The 15537-nt window shown below is 42.7% G+C and overlaps 1 pseudogene; it reads right to left on the bottom strand.

Moving 5' to 3' along the window:
- Positions 1-9576: 9576 nt before the first annotated feature.
- On the bottom strand, positions 9577-9758 carry LOC122181709 (annotated as a pseudogene).
- Between the last annotated feature and the right edge of the window lie 5779 nt (positions 9759-15537).

Raw genomic sequence — 15537 nt, 5'->3', positions numbered from 1 at the left:
CTTCTCATGAGTTCATTATCCACTTGCTTACCAGTTATATTCTCAATCACAATATTATGGTTATTACAGTGTCCCAGCAATTAGATTTCCTGTTTTTCAGGCTTGTCTTTCAGCCTGCTCAGGCTATTATTTTTGCCTGCAAGCACACATGTGGAACGAGTGTTGCCAATTTGCACTGCATGCTTACTGAAGGCAAGCTGCAAGTACACTGGGTGTTGCAGAGATGCAAAAGCACGTAACATCACCCCTCCTGCACAGACATCTCCAACAAAGGATACAATAAACCCTGTCCCTTCCAGGTCTTTGAACAACTGATAAAACATTTATATTTTCATACAACCTCTACATCTCATTAGCAGTTTGATTGTAGAAGTACTTAAAATCGGCACACAAAGGAACAGGAGCAAAGCTGTAGGAACTGAGATTTCCCAGCCAGTTAGCCAACTACATCACAAGTAGCAGCTCTAGTACTTCAACTACATCTTCAACACCTTCAGAATTTACTTGCCAAATACAAGTTTCCTACAGTAAATTGTGTCATTCATAAGCAGTTTCTGTACATATCCATTCCCATATGGATGATTTGCGATAGCACTGTATTAACATGGAAATGCATTTATTTCCTTTAGTGATTATTTGTAATTAACACATTTTATTCCACTCTGTTTGTCACATTGAAAGGATTATCTCAGGCTTGGGTATTTTCCTGTTCTTTTATGAAAACATGATTTTGTTCCGTTTCTGAAAATATTGCAGAATCTACTCAATAGTAAACTACCCCCAGGCCCACCCCCTCCATTACCAGGTTTCCTACACCTTGATTCTTTATGCTAGTGAAGCTGGTGGAGAAATCCTTTCTGCTGCATGAAATCTTACTCATTAATCAGCAATCTCTTATATTTAGCAGTGGTTTCCTCACCGAGTATGCTTTGCAGTCTGTCACAAGTACCTGTGGTTTCTGTTGGAACTTCACTTTTGTTGCTCGAATGTAATTCCAACCTTAGAGAAGACTGCTGTGCATCCTTTCCACTGAGTTGTGGAAAGGAGTAGAGTCATTTCCAGTGAAGCTTTTGGGTCAGCTGGGATTGAAATCATTACAGCTCTGGCCAACGAACAGCAGCACGGTAAGCCACCTATGAACTCCAACATAGCTGACATTGGAAGACTGGCAAGGATGCTACAGTGGGGCAGGCACTGGGGAATGTGGATCACTTATGGGTATGTCCAGGGGTAAAAACATTCAATTAACTGTGCAGGACTGCAAGAGCCAAATCGATGTTAGGGACCATACAAATGCTGGGGCTGATCTTCAGCCTGTCCCAAAAAACCCATGATCTGGCCAGGTTCGTTATGGTGCCTGACTGAGATGCTGTGATTTGGCATAATGAGTGGGTGGGTCACAGGACTGGGGATGGTGCTGAGTAGGCGTGGGCAAAGAAAAGGTGGAAGGGGCTGTGCCTGCACACTGAAGTCATTCCTCATTGGACATCCTGGTTTTATAGTTACAGGACAGCCTTTAGAAACACATATTTATTCAGTACTGAAAAGTGTCAAAAAACCATTAAAATAACAGCTGCTTTACTTCTGGCTCAGTAAATATGAAAGAGTCGGTGCAGTTTTGGTATGAGCGTGTTCTTGTTTTTACCAGCTGTGCAGCGTGTTTCCTACTCCCCATATCTTCTATAGCATTTCTGAGTTCTTTTTAAAATGCACCTCTTAGTGATGTCCATAAATGTTGACCAGTTGTGCCATGGTAGCTTTCATCAGAGGTTGCACAAGTTGCTGTTTTCCTTTCCCAGTCCAAGTGCCATTTATTTCTATGCACTGCTAGATCCAAGGCACAAGTACAAACGAGGGCCCAGCTAGGTTCTAATGAATTTTTTGCAGTGTTTTGAGAAATAAGGAACACTTTTTCTGAGCTGTTCCACAACAGCATGAATGGTGCAGTCTTATCTCTTCCTGGACACTACTGACCAGAAAACACTTCTTGGTGCCTGCAGTATGAATCATGATCAAAGGGAGATTCTTTTTGGCTATAGAAACATGACAAAGAAAATCTCCCAGGTCAACAGAAAATCCCATGCATTTTCACTCTTATTAACCTAAGCAGGGTTATCTTTATCCTTTGGTGCAGCTTGGATGTGAAGTAGCCATACTTTTCAGAGAAAATTTAACTGGTAGAAAAACAGGAAGATCAAAACAGAAAATGACCACAGCTCCATGGGAACCAGTTACTAAATACATCTGTACTGGGCACAGAACTCTCCCTTAATTCAGAAGGCAATTAACAGAGTACCAGAAGAAGCATTTTATTACTGCATTGATTTTAAGCATAACAATTGCACAGCTTAAATGCACTTCAGAAGCTATTATCACTTGTAATTTGAGTTCTGGTTAAAATGGAGGCAGAATAAAAGTCATTAATGTCACATAAAAACTTCTGTATCAAAAGGTCATTGCTTGCAATTCCCTTTGCACACAATTGTATCAGTGAGGCTAACATGTTTGTGTTCCCATAGTCTGCTGCAGCCCACATTTGTGGATGTGGGTGCTGGCAGAAACCTGCTGATAGCTTTGCCCCAGCAGTGCTCTCACCCACAGAAGCTCTGAAATCAAGCACCACCGCTGCTCTTTGAGACGAGCAAAAGAGCAGCAAAAGTACATTGTAAACATTGTCTTGATATTGAAAAGTCATCCAACAGAGCTCTAAGGCTGCCATGTAATTGCATATTATATCCTAACTGCCAAGCAGCTACTTCCTTTACCTACGTTTTCCTCTGGGAAAGAGGCCTGGTCCTTGCAGGGACGGAAGCGTATGGGTGCCAGGTCCCATGCCTGCCTGGAGGTGTGCTGTGTGCCAGCATGCTGACCTGTGTCTGCCTTGTGAGCCCAGGCAAAGCAACCAGGAAACCTGGGTCCTGGACAGCCAGCAAGCCTGCTACCATATTCTTCCAAAATATGGTGGTTCCAAATTTGCTAAAAGGACTAACTCATCATTCCAACATGCTAACATACTAACTGATTTTTTCTCTCTGTAGACCAGACAAGGCACATAAGCTTAGCTTGGCTGACAAGGACAAGGGCTGACAAGGTTCTGATTTGCAGTACACCACTGACATGGTTGTACATGCCAGTCTGGAAACACTGGTCATGTTTTTTTGCCCTGCTCACAGGCACCTTGCAGCTAAAAGCCAGAACACCTTTGCAGTGGTCCCACAATCCCTAGGTAACCAGGAGCTCCAACCTTCTGCCCTTGTGCCATTTCAGCATTTCTGGTCTGCAGAGCACACACCTAACACCAATAGCGGTGGTGAACCTGGGGCAGAGCTGAGGACAAGGCTGCCACATGCTGCTTAGCTGACAGCCACACAGGGACACGTTGTCACAAAAGGTGTGCTGATTTTCAGGAGTGCACATTTTCTTTTCAAAGGGGCACAGACGGAGCTTATTAAAGTCAGTGTGAAAACTGCTAAGTTATTTCACACAAAACAACACATCAAGCCCCTAGTTTTGCAAATGCACAATGCCATTCTCAGGCTATTCTGTGACTGAGCATTTGTTGTTAGCCAAATTAGTGGTTGTGAGGGCAAGGCAGGAACTCAATGGGTCTCTGATGCAACAGGAATCCACTGGAGTTCAAACAGCCTGTTGTCATCTACTGCATTTCTGCAGGGAAGCGGTAGGAATCACTGACTCAGAGCTACTTGCAGAGGTAAATACTGGGTCACCACACACTCAGCAATGATAACACAAACAGCAGAAAAATACAGGATGGATACGACAGAAATTATGCAAAAATACAGTGTTTCTTTAGATAATGGAATAGAAAAGGGGTTGCTGTATTGTGACGTCCGTGCTCCCGAAGCACTGCTCAGAGAAGGTCTGTAATTGTTTTTTACAGTCTTCCCTCTACAGCAGGAGCTGAAAAATAGCTGCAGCAATTGCAGTGTGAAACTGGACTCAAAGGAGAGAAAAAAAACCTGCGTGTGCTCTGTCTTATTCTGTCACCTGGTGCATGGCTCATAGGCATGTTCAGAATGACAGCTTGGCACCTTGAAACCAGATCAGTTGGGCATTTACCACACATGAGGTAGGATCAGAACAGATTCCCCCTGAAGATTTCCATTTCTTCTTTGATCCACTCCAAGATTTCCTTTTAGTCACAGAGAAAAGGAGGCCCAGGCATACCTGAAAGGCAGATAAACCGCTAAAATTCACACTGATTGGATTCCTTTATCAAATGGAAAGCACAGCTGCATGTTTGTCACTGTTCACAGGACTGCGTTTAGCCAACATATAGAAATGCATAAAAGTATTTGCCATAACTTGAACTGGCTGTAATTTAAGTTTAATTTTGAATACTGGTGTGGCTTGAAACATAACACAGAGAAGTTGTTTTCCACCTTGAACATGCATGTTTTACTGATTTAATCCAAATCCATCAAAAATGCCAGATCTGTGAACTGTCACAAAACCAATCAAAGTCATGTTGTGAGCCTTTTGAGATGTTGAATATTTCATAATCTGTCAGCACCACATAAGCATTCTGCATATTTCTTCCACAGTGAGCGTGTTAACTTACTAAACTATTTTATGAAATAACACCAGCCCAAGTTTAATAATTAAACAAGGAAACTTATGTCTGCTTAATGACAAGCACACGCCTCTAAAGTGTAGTAGGTTAAAATATTATTGTCAGTAATCACTGTGTTACTCATCAAGGGGAAGGCATGCCAGGTGTAACACAGATGGGTTTTGATTAAGCTGAGTGTGTGGCAGCATGAGAAGGAGCCTATAAACAGGAAGGACTCTTTGGAAGGGTAGATAATAGCAGGACAAGGGGAAATGGTCTGAAGTTGAGAGAGGGAAGATTTAGGCTGGATGTCAGGGGGAAGTTCTTTACTAAGAGAGTGGTAAGGTGCTGGAACAGGATGCCCAGATCCCTGGAGGTGTTCAAGGCCAGACTGGATGGGGCCCTGGGCAGCCTGGTCCGGTACTAAATGTGAAGTTGGTGGCCCTGACTGTGGCAGGGGGTTGGAGCTTCATGATCCTTGGGGTCCCTTCCAACCCAGGCGATTCTGAGAGGTGGAGCTAGCACTGCATTGCGCCCTTCCCTCCACAGCGTTCCATTGCCACACAGTCTGTGCTCAAGCTACAAAGTAAAAAACATCACTAAAGTTCACATTATAGGCTCAACTGGCATAGCTGCCCCAATGACTTTCTGTTCCACCCCACCACGTGGGTTTCAAACAGCCAGTCCAGGAGCACAAGATGCAGCTAGCCTTGGAGGAACAGCACTGTGAAGAATGGACCACGCTGCACCAAAGGCACTACTCAGGAGCAGCTGGTCCTCTCAAACTCAGGAAGAAAACTCTCCAACTCCAACATGGTGTTGGAAAGCAGTGTTATTTTATTCTTTGTTATATGTACCAGGTGACTTAACAAATCAAGCGTGTCCAAGGCACACATATGCAATACATTGGCTTACATATTCATTTTTTTCCTTAACACATATAAGGAGTTTCTTATAACTCCTTAATATATGCTAATGTCCATCTGGGACATTAGCAAAGACCTCTGGTGGTCTTTGACCACTTACTTCCTCCTCATTTTTCTAACATCATCTTCATCATAATGACATTCAGCCTACCTTTAGCTGTATTTCCTCAATTTGGGAAGTTCCTATTTCTTGTCATGCCATAAAGAGCAACTTTCTAAGTTGGTGCACTATAGCCCAAACCAATGTATGTGAAATCCAAGGGAAAAATCCTTGTGCCTGGTGGGTGCAAAGAGAAAAGTGGTTTATTGTGACCTCAGTGCTTCTGTGAAGTTTTGCTCCACACAAATCTAAACTGGAAAGTTTTAATACCAGCACTAATTGATCCTTTCGCTAAGCTAATATACTGGTCCTTAAATTAATATCCTGATTCCTACTGCTAAATCAGCCTACATTAAATCAACGCTAAATCAACGCTAAACTAGCCTACATTAAACTCATGAGTTAAATCAGCCTTAATGAAAGATCCCAGATAAAATTGTAATTAATTCCTTAACCTTTAGTCTGAATAACATCTCAATTCATTAGGCATAAACAAGGAAGGCACTCAAATAGGATATGGCTTTTGAGTGGGCACAGACAGAGAAATCTCCAGCGTTATTTTTGTGATAGAGCTTGCCACAGATTGTCTTGCTGGAATCAGTTCTCAGCTGCTCCGAGACCTGCAGTTTTGATACTTACTGACATTTTGGCATCCTTTTCTGCACTAACATTATTCATCCCCTGAATTTTTTTAGTATTTTTTCTTCACTGACTCCTAAAAATAAGTATGATATTGAAGTAAGAATCTTAATATTTGAGTACCACCTATTGAACTAATCTTGGCTCTGCAATATTTTTCATTCTGTGGACAAAATCCTCACGTCTGGACTCTTTGCAGATGTTGCTTGGTTCATACCTCCACAGACACCAAACTGCTCTCAAGAAACAGCTTCATTCAGATCGTTCGCTTAAAACACTTTCTGAATCCCAATTGCATGGGAAAGTCAAACTAATTGAACTGTCTGGCATTAATCCACAAGGCTGTGAGGCTTGGGATGTCCCCTGCCTGGCTGCAGGGCCTCATGCACCAGGCAAAGACTGGTCAGTGAGAGATCCAGAGACCCTCTGCAGTGCCTGCTGCGTACCATCTGTGAAACATGCTCCTCCTCTTAGTCATGTCTGCTGTGCTTTTAGCAGAGTTGGATATTTCTAGCAGCAGGTTAGCCCACTGACTGGGCATCAAAGCTGAATAACAATTGAAAGCTTTAAAGTGCAATTTAGAAAACAGAAAAATATATCAAACACGTCTTGTTGCTGCTTTAAAAGAGCTCTGGGAGCACATTAGCCTGGGTGAAACATGAAAGAGCAAGGAATAAAGGTGAAAAGCAAGTTGATGAATGTAGGTGGTTAAATGGAATTAAACGTGTGATTATGTGACAGGTGGGTATGGGTATGAATCACACACCATGCTGCCATTTTAAAATTAATGCTGCACAGAAATAGACCACGCTATCATTTTAAATGACACAAATGGGGCTTAACCTTGTTTCTTTCTATCAGTCTCAATTGATTATGAGTTTTTAAAGAAGCAGTTAATTGCTAGGAATGCATTTTGCTGTTTTTCAGAGCAAGCTGCTGATGAAGAATATGATGAGTCACCTAACTGGATAGGGATGTGTGTCATTATATAAGGAGAAAAACAGATTAATATACCACCCGAATGCCAATGTGCATTCTGATTTTTGATTACAGTAAATAGGCTCAGAATGATATTGTTTCATTGATGCAAAACTTAACACAGGTTGAAAACGGGTAGGCTGGAAGATTTGGGACATCAGCTTAAAAAGAAATTTAAAAAATATTCTTGCTTCTCTGGCCCACTGAAAATCTGAATATTTTCTGGTATGAGAAAGAAGAAAGTTCTAAAACGGTGCATTGTTTAGAAAATGTGGACCATAGCCCTGAGGTGAACACAGAAACAAAACAACTGCCTGTTATGTGGCTGGCTGTACGCACTTCAGCACTGGGGTCCGTGCTAAAGGCAGCAGCAAACAACTGTCCATTCTCCCTCCAGTGAGTTTCTGCCTGGTACTAACATCAGAGCCATTACAATTAATGACCTGCTCCTATCTCACGAAATGCATTGGGTAGGGTGAACACTTCCTTGAAGAGGAAGAAATGCTCCTCCCACACACGGGGATGGTGAGCTTGCTGGAAGCATGCTTCTTCAACTCAGTGCTCCAGCATGTCGGAAGTGGGTATGTGTATATAACATATGTACTGGGTACGTATGTTTACACCATGGTCATGCCAGTGTGGAGGCACTTGCACCTTTTAAGTTAGCCAGGCTTCATCTCCATATATTGGCATCTAACTTCTTTGTTGATGATGAATAGCTGCTTGTTTTAGAAGAAGTCTGGTTTGATCATTTAATTGAAAATAATATTTAAATAAATAATAGTAATGGTAATAAATAATAATAATAGTTTGACAGCTATTAATTAGGAAAATAATTAGTCACATGGCAAGGTGTCAGTTCTGCACACAAAGGAGCTAACTGGTAGTCGTCTTGGAAGAGTCTGGTGTCCTACCAGCGCCACTGAGTATTGTCATACAATAAACAGACGTTGGTGATTGAGGAGTACTTTTCCTTTGAATTACAGGAGGTCTGTGCTCTTAAAAAAATAATCAAACAGGCTCTACCTCCTCTCCTTCTGCACAAAAGTGCCACTGTAAGCTTCCACTGAGCAACACCAAAAAATAAATGTGTGAGAATAAAATTATTTAGGACAAAGAAAGCTAGTCATTGTTTTTCTGATGTTCTAGATCAGGGATGGGCAACCTTTTGGCTTGCCTGGGCCACACTGAGTGAAGAGGAATTGTCTTGCTCTACATAAGATACTCCAAAAGTAATGCCTTCTATTTATTTCCGTGGAAACTACAACAGAGACAAAGGGCACAACAACACTATTTGATAGAGCAAATTCTCAAATTATCATTAATAAATAAGTAACAAACCATTTTAATTTTTACTATTTTTTGCAAAACATTAAAAAAAGAGGGGAACAAAAAGATAAAAGTAGTGGGATATCTCAATGGCAGTGGCTGCAGCTCTTCATGAGGTCTTGAGGTGTTCATCTGAGGTTTTTGACAAAATTTTATTCTCTGTGTGCTTCATCCTTGACAGCTGGTCACAAATGTGTGTGCTGCCAAAACACAGTGATGCAAATGAGGCACCATTGTGAACTGAAGGATATACTTCTCCCTGTTAAGACAGGGATTACAAAAGCCTGGTAAAGAGACATGATCAGATTTTTATTAGAGCTGAATATTTGATTCATTGCCTTGATGTCCCTTGTGATTGTCCTCAGTCTTCCCTCAGTGACTGACTCAGTCTGAGCTACCAGTAACGGATAATAACCATAAAGGTGAGCCAGACTAGAGAGTCTCCTACTAATGTCCCTGACCCAGACTCCAGGGAGGCAGAATGCTTCCCTACGTGTAAGGTCTGACCAATGTGTGAAGCCCTCCATCCTTCTCAGATGCCTTTACTCTTCTTTCCTTCTTGGCTGAGGAGGTTTTGAGGCATGGAGTCAATTGCTTTGCCCTAGACAACCACATGGGTGGACCTTCCACCGCATCCTCACTCATCTCTCCCTTGAGTTTCAGAGCCTCAAACATATCACCTAGGGACACTTGGAGAATCGAGATAGGTGTGCCTCTGACACTGAACTGAGAACTGCTTCTATTCCTCCTCCTCTCCTAAATTCCCACCCTCTGCCCAATAGTGGCAGTGCAGAAGGTTCACTACTATTTATGGGGTTTCACATCAGTATTGAAGGGAGTTATTTCACCAGTCTATTGCCTGCTTACATTTTCTGGTATCCTTAACCTCTCCACCTCCTCCTTGGGCAGATCATCCACCTGGTCACACCTCACACAAATCATATTCTTGCTGCCCTTCACTGGCAGCAACAGCCTAGGAACTCCCTGAAGCCAAAGACCTGAACCACCACATTTTGGGGCAGGCAAAATAACAAGTGTGCACCATGCCTGGAAGTATTTGCTTACTGGAACGATGCATGGAGAGGTGGGAGCAAGCTCTGGGTCCAACTGTTAACCCCAAAAATTAATTTAATATATAGTCCTCTTATTGAGGATGTACGAGATATTAAACTGATGCAAGCACCTGATCTTAGCCAAAAGGCCAAGAAGTGATCTGTAGCCATCTACTTGCATCACACCAACAGAAAGCTCCATTAACAAAAATCTAATTAAAAAATACTCTCACAGATCCCCTCTAGAAGACTTTGCTTTTCTCCAGGTTTCAAAAAGCACACTCTTGGTTGCATAATGGGGAAAGCAATCACTGTGATTGTGGTTAAGTCAGAACCATGCTAAGAGCCAGGCAATCTCACAAGAAGCCACATCACCTTAAAGCCATGCAGCATGATGTACAAGGTGCCAAGTATGAATTGTGTGCTGATACTACACTGTGAATCTATTTAAAGTTTCACAAACCTGAAAGCCCTCTAGAAAATTGCCACAGTGATTCTAGCCATTATTAATACAGTATTGTGTGCTTTTTTTCCAAATGCAGGTAATTAAATCAATCTGTGAACAAGTTATGAAAAAACCTCAGTATCCTACTGAAAATCAAAACCTCCAGCAATTAGGTAACTAAATCTTGATTTTACCAGCAGTTTGTCCTTGGCATCAGTGTATTACTGTGCTTTGAAGAAGCAAGCACACACTGTAAAAGAACTGCCAACACCACTTACCCATTTCTAATGCAGGCATAATCTCGATGAAGTGGTAAGGATTACTAAATATTTAGTCAGTAGAAAAATAAAATAAATTTATACATCGTTTTACTTCAAATGAGGAGGAACAGAGCATATGTCCTGTAATTTTAACAAAAGACAGCTACTATCAAGCAAAATAAAATTAATTAAATTATGCCTCACATTGTATATTAGGTAAGTGTATTGGGTCTATGTGGCAAGGCTTTGTTAGTGGCAGGGACTGCAGGAATGGAATCTGTGAGGCAAGATCTATAACCGTCTTAATTCCAGCTGGGATGGAATTGTTTTCTTCAGAGCACCTGGTCTGATGCTGTGTTTTGGTTCTAGGAGAAAAACAACATTGATAGCACACAAATGTTTATAGTTGCTGCTAAGCAGCATTTTACAGAGCCAAGGCTATTCTCTGTGAAGGGCTGGGAGGGAACAGAATTGGGACAACTGACTTACACTGGTTAAAGAGACATTTTATGCCATATGACATCTTGCAGAAGGAGTTTTGAAGGGGGTGGGAGTGCATCTCACTCTCTTCTACTGGTCAGGGGCTAGCTGGTCATTGGTTGGGAGGGTGGCGAGCAGTTATTGTACATCACTTGTGAAATAGATTTATATGCAGAGAGAGATAGTCAAAACTATTCTGCTTTTCTTTTTTTTTCTATCCTAGCAAATAATTTTATTTCAACCCACAAGCTCTACTTAGTTGTTCTTTTATTCTCTTTCATCTCACTTGGAAGGGGGACAATGAATGACTGTGCAGTATTGAGCTACCTGCCACGTTAAACCACAACAGTATCCCACAGAAAGGACCTGCCTCAGAGCAATCCTGAACAATGGTACCACATGGGAGATATTCCCTGCTCAAGCAGGGAAAGTGCAGGATGAGGAAGGAATAGCAGAGAGGAGCTGAGTGGACTGAGCACAGACAACATTACCTTTCCCCATGTACCAGACAGGGGGAGGAGCTGGGAGCAAAGCTGAGAAAGGAACAGGAGGAAGGAGCTTTTAGTTTTGTTTCTCTGCTTTGCTTTTACTTTACAATAAATTAATCTACCCTAAGCTGAGTCTGTTTTGCCTGTGATGGCAATGAGCAAGCAATCTGCCTGTTCTGAGCTCAACTAGTGGTCATTTCATCTTATTTTCTGGGGCCCGTGAGGAGAAAGCAACTGGGTAGGCACCTGGCAGACAGCCCAGGTCAGTCTGGGACAGTGACGTAATTGCTGGAGACAAAAATGTGGTCATGCACATTACTGTAGGTGAAAGGAAATGTTTCATTTCTAAGCTGTTAGCCAGTGTTGACACCTGTTTCTTAGAAGACAAGTTGATCCCATGCCCTTTATTTGAGACATACCTTGTTTGATCCTCTAGTAGAAGAGCAACAGAACCTGTATTAAAAGTAACAGATCGAATTTCCAGCTATCACCAAGCCAGAAGTGGCAGTGATTTATAGATGAAAAGGAGCAGAGATAACACTGCAACAGGTGTGTGTTTGCACCAGCCTGACATGCTCTTGCCTTGCAAGGCAAGTTGCTCTTGCAGCGGTAGGCAAAGCAGCTTGCTGTAAGCTGACTGCTTGAGATGAGCAGTTCTTTGTCCCTAGTGTGATAAAATCTCAGGTGGCTGTGCCTATCAGAGGGATGGCAGTGGGTGCTTGCTGTGCCAATCAGACAGACAGTAAATTAAGCCTTCAGGGTGTCTGAATAGCAGCACTGAACACTTTATGACAGTTCTGCACTGAACTGATGTAGTAATCAGGTGATAAGTGGCAATATGTTTGAAGGTTGGTAGTGGAAGATCAACGTGAGGAAATGTAATACAGTAGTTCCAAGGGTGAGAGGATTACAAGCTTAATATTGTAATTATTTTTTTATTCTCTAGTTAATAAAAATAAAACTGTCCTTTTCCTACAACCTGTGGCGAGCTTGAAAGAGACAGAACAATGTTGTCCATGTACGCTTATGGGGCTTGGTACTTCCCATCTTTGAAGGAAAGCTTGTCTGCTCGTGCACTGTGAATGAGTTCTGAGACACTGCAGAGCTCAGGAGGTTTGTTGTGTTGTTTTTTTTTAAATGAACGGATCTGCTCTTTTTTTTTTTTGGAATAGCATTGTGTCCTCATAAGTATATATGAGTTTTCAATGGTTTGGCAACTTCAGATACACAAAATTCACGCTAAGGAACTGCTATAAGCCTTTCTGAGGTAGAGAGAGAAGTTGAGTTGTCCTGGCCAATTCTGTTAGACTCCTTTGGCACCTCATATTAATAAACGTTTATTTTGTAATCTATCCCTGCTTGAATTCCAGGTAAAGCTGTCACTGAGGTATCATGATTCTATGGCAAATTATATTCCTGTGAGTTTTGTGACTAGAACCAAGAGGAAAAGTAAAGGTGCTGCGTAGGCTGTGGTGAAGTAACACAAGGTCTCTTTTTCCTTCTAGTGGATCAGAATTGTTCAAATTTTCCATGTCCACTTTTTGTGGGCTAGTATTGGAACGTAATACATCAGGTCATTCAGACATCACTCACAATTAACTCGGAATAAAGCTGGAGATACCACATGCACAGGTGTCATTCTCCCCTGTACTACACAGGAGTGAGGCCACGCTGGAACCTTTTGCAGCTGCAGCCACATAACATACAGAATCTCAGTATACATCTGGGCACAGCCTGAGAGAATAAAGACTCTGTGTGCTTTAAGAGGGGTTGAGTTCTTTTCCACTGTGGGCTGGGATGTTCTGCAGGGCTATCTGAACTGCCCAGCTATATTGCTCACTGAACATAGGATCATAAAGTATTTCTGAACAGACAGTGCCTGAACGAGGCACTGAATGACTCAGGTTGGAAGGTTAAATTAAAGATCATCAAGTCCCAACCTCCCTGCCACAGGAAGGGTTGCCAGCCATCAGATGAGGCTGCCCAGGGCACCATCCAACCTGGCCTCCAGGGGTGGAGGCAGCTTCTCTGAGCAACCTGTTCTAGGGCCTCACCACACCCAGAGTAAAGAATTTCTTAACATCTAACCTAAATTTCACCTCTCTTAGTTTGAAGCCATTCCCCTTTGACACGTTACTTATCAGACTGCGGAAAAAGTTGCTCCCCTTCTTGCGTATAAGCTCCTTTCAAGTACTGCAAGGCCACAATGAGGTCTCCCCAGAGCCTCCTCCAGACTAAACAAGCCCAATGCCCTCAACCTTTCTTCATAGGAGATCAGCTCTTCATAGAAGTGGCACTTCAACCTTTTGACCATCTTTGTGGCCCTCATGGTGATGTGACCTTTTCCCTTTATATAAATAAATTTTCCTCTTAAATTGTATGCTACCTAGAGAAAGACAACTTTATTATAACATACTTCTAATGTGTTTTGGTCAGGTTGATGGCACATGATATTGAATAAGGAATTTCTGCTTTTTCAAGCTCTCCTTCCATGTAGGAATCCAAGGTAATTGCCTTGTAACTCTCTTCATAATAAAGAAATCATAGCAGAAGACAAGAACATCTCATGCATATTAAGAAAATAAAAATGCAAATATATCTCACTTACTGAAAGAGAGTAGGATCTTCTCAGACATGCAACAGCTTCAAAAACCTTACATTCCAGCTTCAGTGGAGATGCAGACAGCATCTCTCAAATGGTAAATGTAGCACCTGGGAAATGTGAATAATGGACACTGATGACTTTTGGAAAGAAGGTTCGTGTTCCAGCCAGAGGCTGACAGCTATCAAATGTGTTGAAGAGGAGCCAGGTTTGCTCTCAAGCCAAGCATCACAGCCAGCAGACCATTGGGAGTGCAGCAGAAAGAAGCAAGTGATAGCAGTGTGCTACTCCCTCCTTCCAGGGACAGACACCTGCCATCCTGACCTACTGTCTGCAGAAGTCTGCTCCTTGCTGGGTCCCAAACAGGTTTGGGTTGTAGTAGAAAGAGTGCTGAGGCTTCTCCAACCCTCTAAATACAATAGAATGGCTTGGGTTGGAAGTGATTCTGCCAAGGGCAACATGAATAGTATTGAAAGTGGCTACCAAGCCCTGAAGGAGGTAGTAAAGGGCAGGGGGTCTATTACCACCTGCTAACAACTGCTTGCAGAGCTAGTGTCAGCCTGCAGCCTGGAAGGCCAACTATGTTCTGGTCTGCATTAAAATAGAGGTGGCCAGCAGGGAGAGGGAGGTGATTGTCCCCCTCTACTCGGCTCTTGTGAGGCCCCATCTGCAGTGCTGCATCCAGGCCTGGGGCCCCCAGTACAGGAAAGATGTGGAGCTCTTGGAATGGGTCCAGAGGAGGGCAGTGAGATGATCAGAGGGCTGGAGCACCTCTCCTGTGAGGAAAGGCTGAGGGAACTGGGATTGTTCAGCTTGGAGAAAAGAAGGCTCTGGGAGACCTCATTGTGGCCTCTCAATTCTTGAAGGGAGCGTATAAACAGGAGTGGGAATGACTGTTTACAAGGGTGGATATTGATAGGACAAGGGAGAATAGGGAGGTTTAGGTTAGATACTAGGAGGAAGTTTTTCACTCAGAGAATGGTGCACACTGGAACAGGTTGCCCAAGGCGGTTGTGGATGCCACATCCTTGGAGGCATTCAGGGCCAGGCTGGATGTGGCAGCCTGGTCTGCTGGTTGGTGACCCTGCACATAGCAGGGGGTTGAAGCTAGATGATCATCGTGGTCCTTTTCAACCCAGGCTATTCTATAATTCTATGATTTGGTTTCTGTGAACAAGAGAACTTGTCTGATGTCAACATCTGCTTGGGGAAGATGGAATCCTCCTCATGAAATTAGGCAAAGACATCTTTGCCAGGGGGATGGCCAACTGGTAAGGAGGGCTTTTAACAAAGAATGATGGGGGAGGGAGTCACCAGCATTCTGGTGAGGCAGTGAAGGTCAACAAGCAGAAGACCTGGAGAAAAGTGACAAGAAGGGATCACAAAATCATCAAAACAAGGCTTAACCGGAGTTGTATTTGCAAAGAAGTGTTTACAAGGCGTCATTATTTTAATGATAAAACAAACAAACAAAAAAATCCATGACCATTTCTGAAAAACCAGCATAGTATGATGCCCCTAAGAAGTGCGTGTACTAAATAATACAGTATGAAGATTAAACATGATGAATTAAGGGATAAGTGTGCAGCTTCAAGGTTGTGACCTCAGTGGGATCATGGAAACACTGCGGGACATGTACTATGACTGGAGAGTGCAATGAAAGGA

This window comes from Lagopus leucura, unplaced genomic scaffold, assembly GCF_019238085.1.
Source record: "Lagopus leucura isolate 7727_CA_CO unplaced genomic scaffold, USGS_WTPT01 Super-Scaffold_54, whole genome shotgun sequence".
Lineage (NCBI taxonomy): Eukaryota > Metazoa > Chordata > Aves > Galliformes > Phasianidae > Lagopus > Lagopus leucura.
The sequence above is the reverse complement of the archived record's forward strand: the minus strand, read 5'-3'. Positions and strand labels throughout refer to the sequence as shown.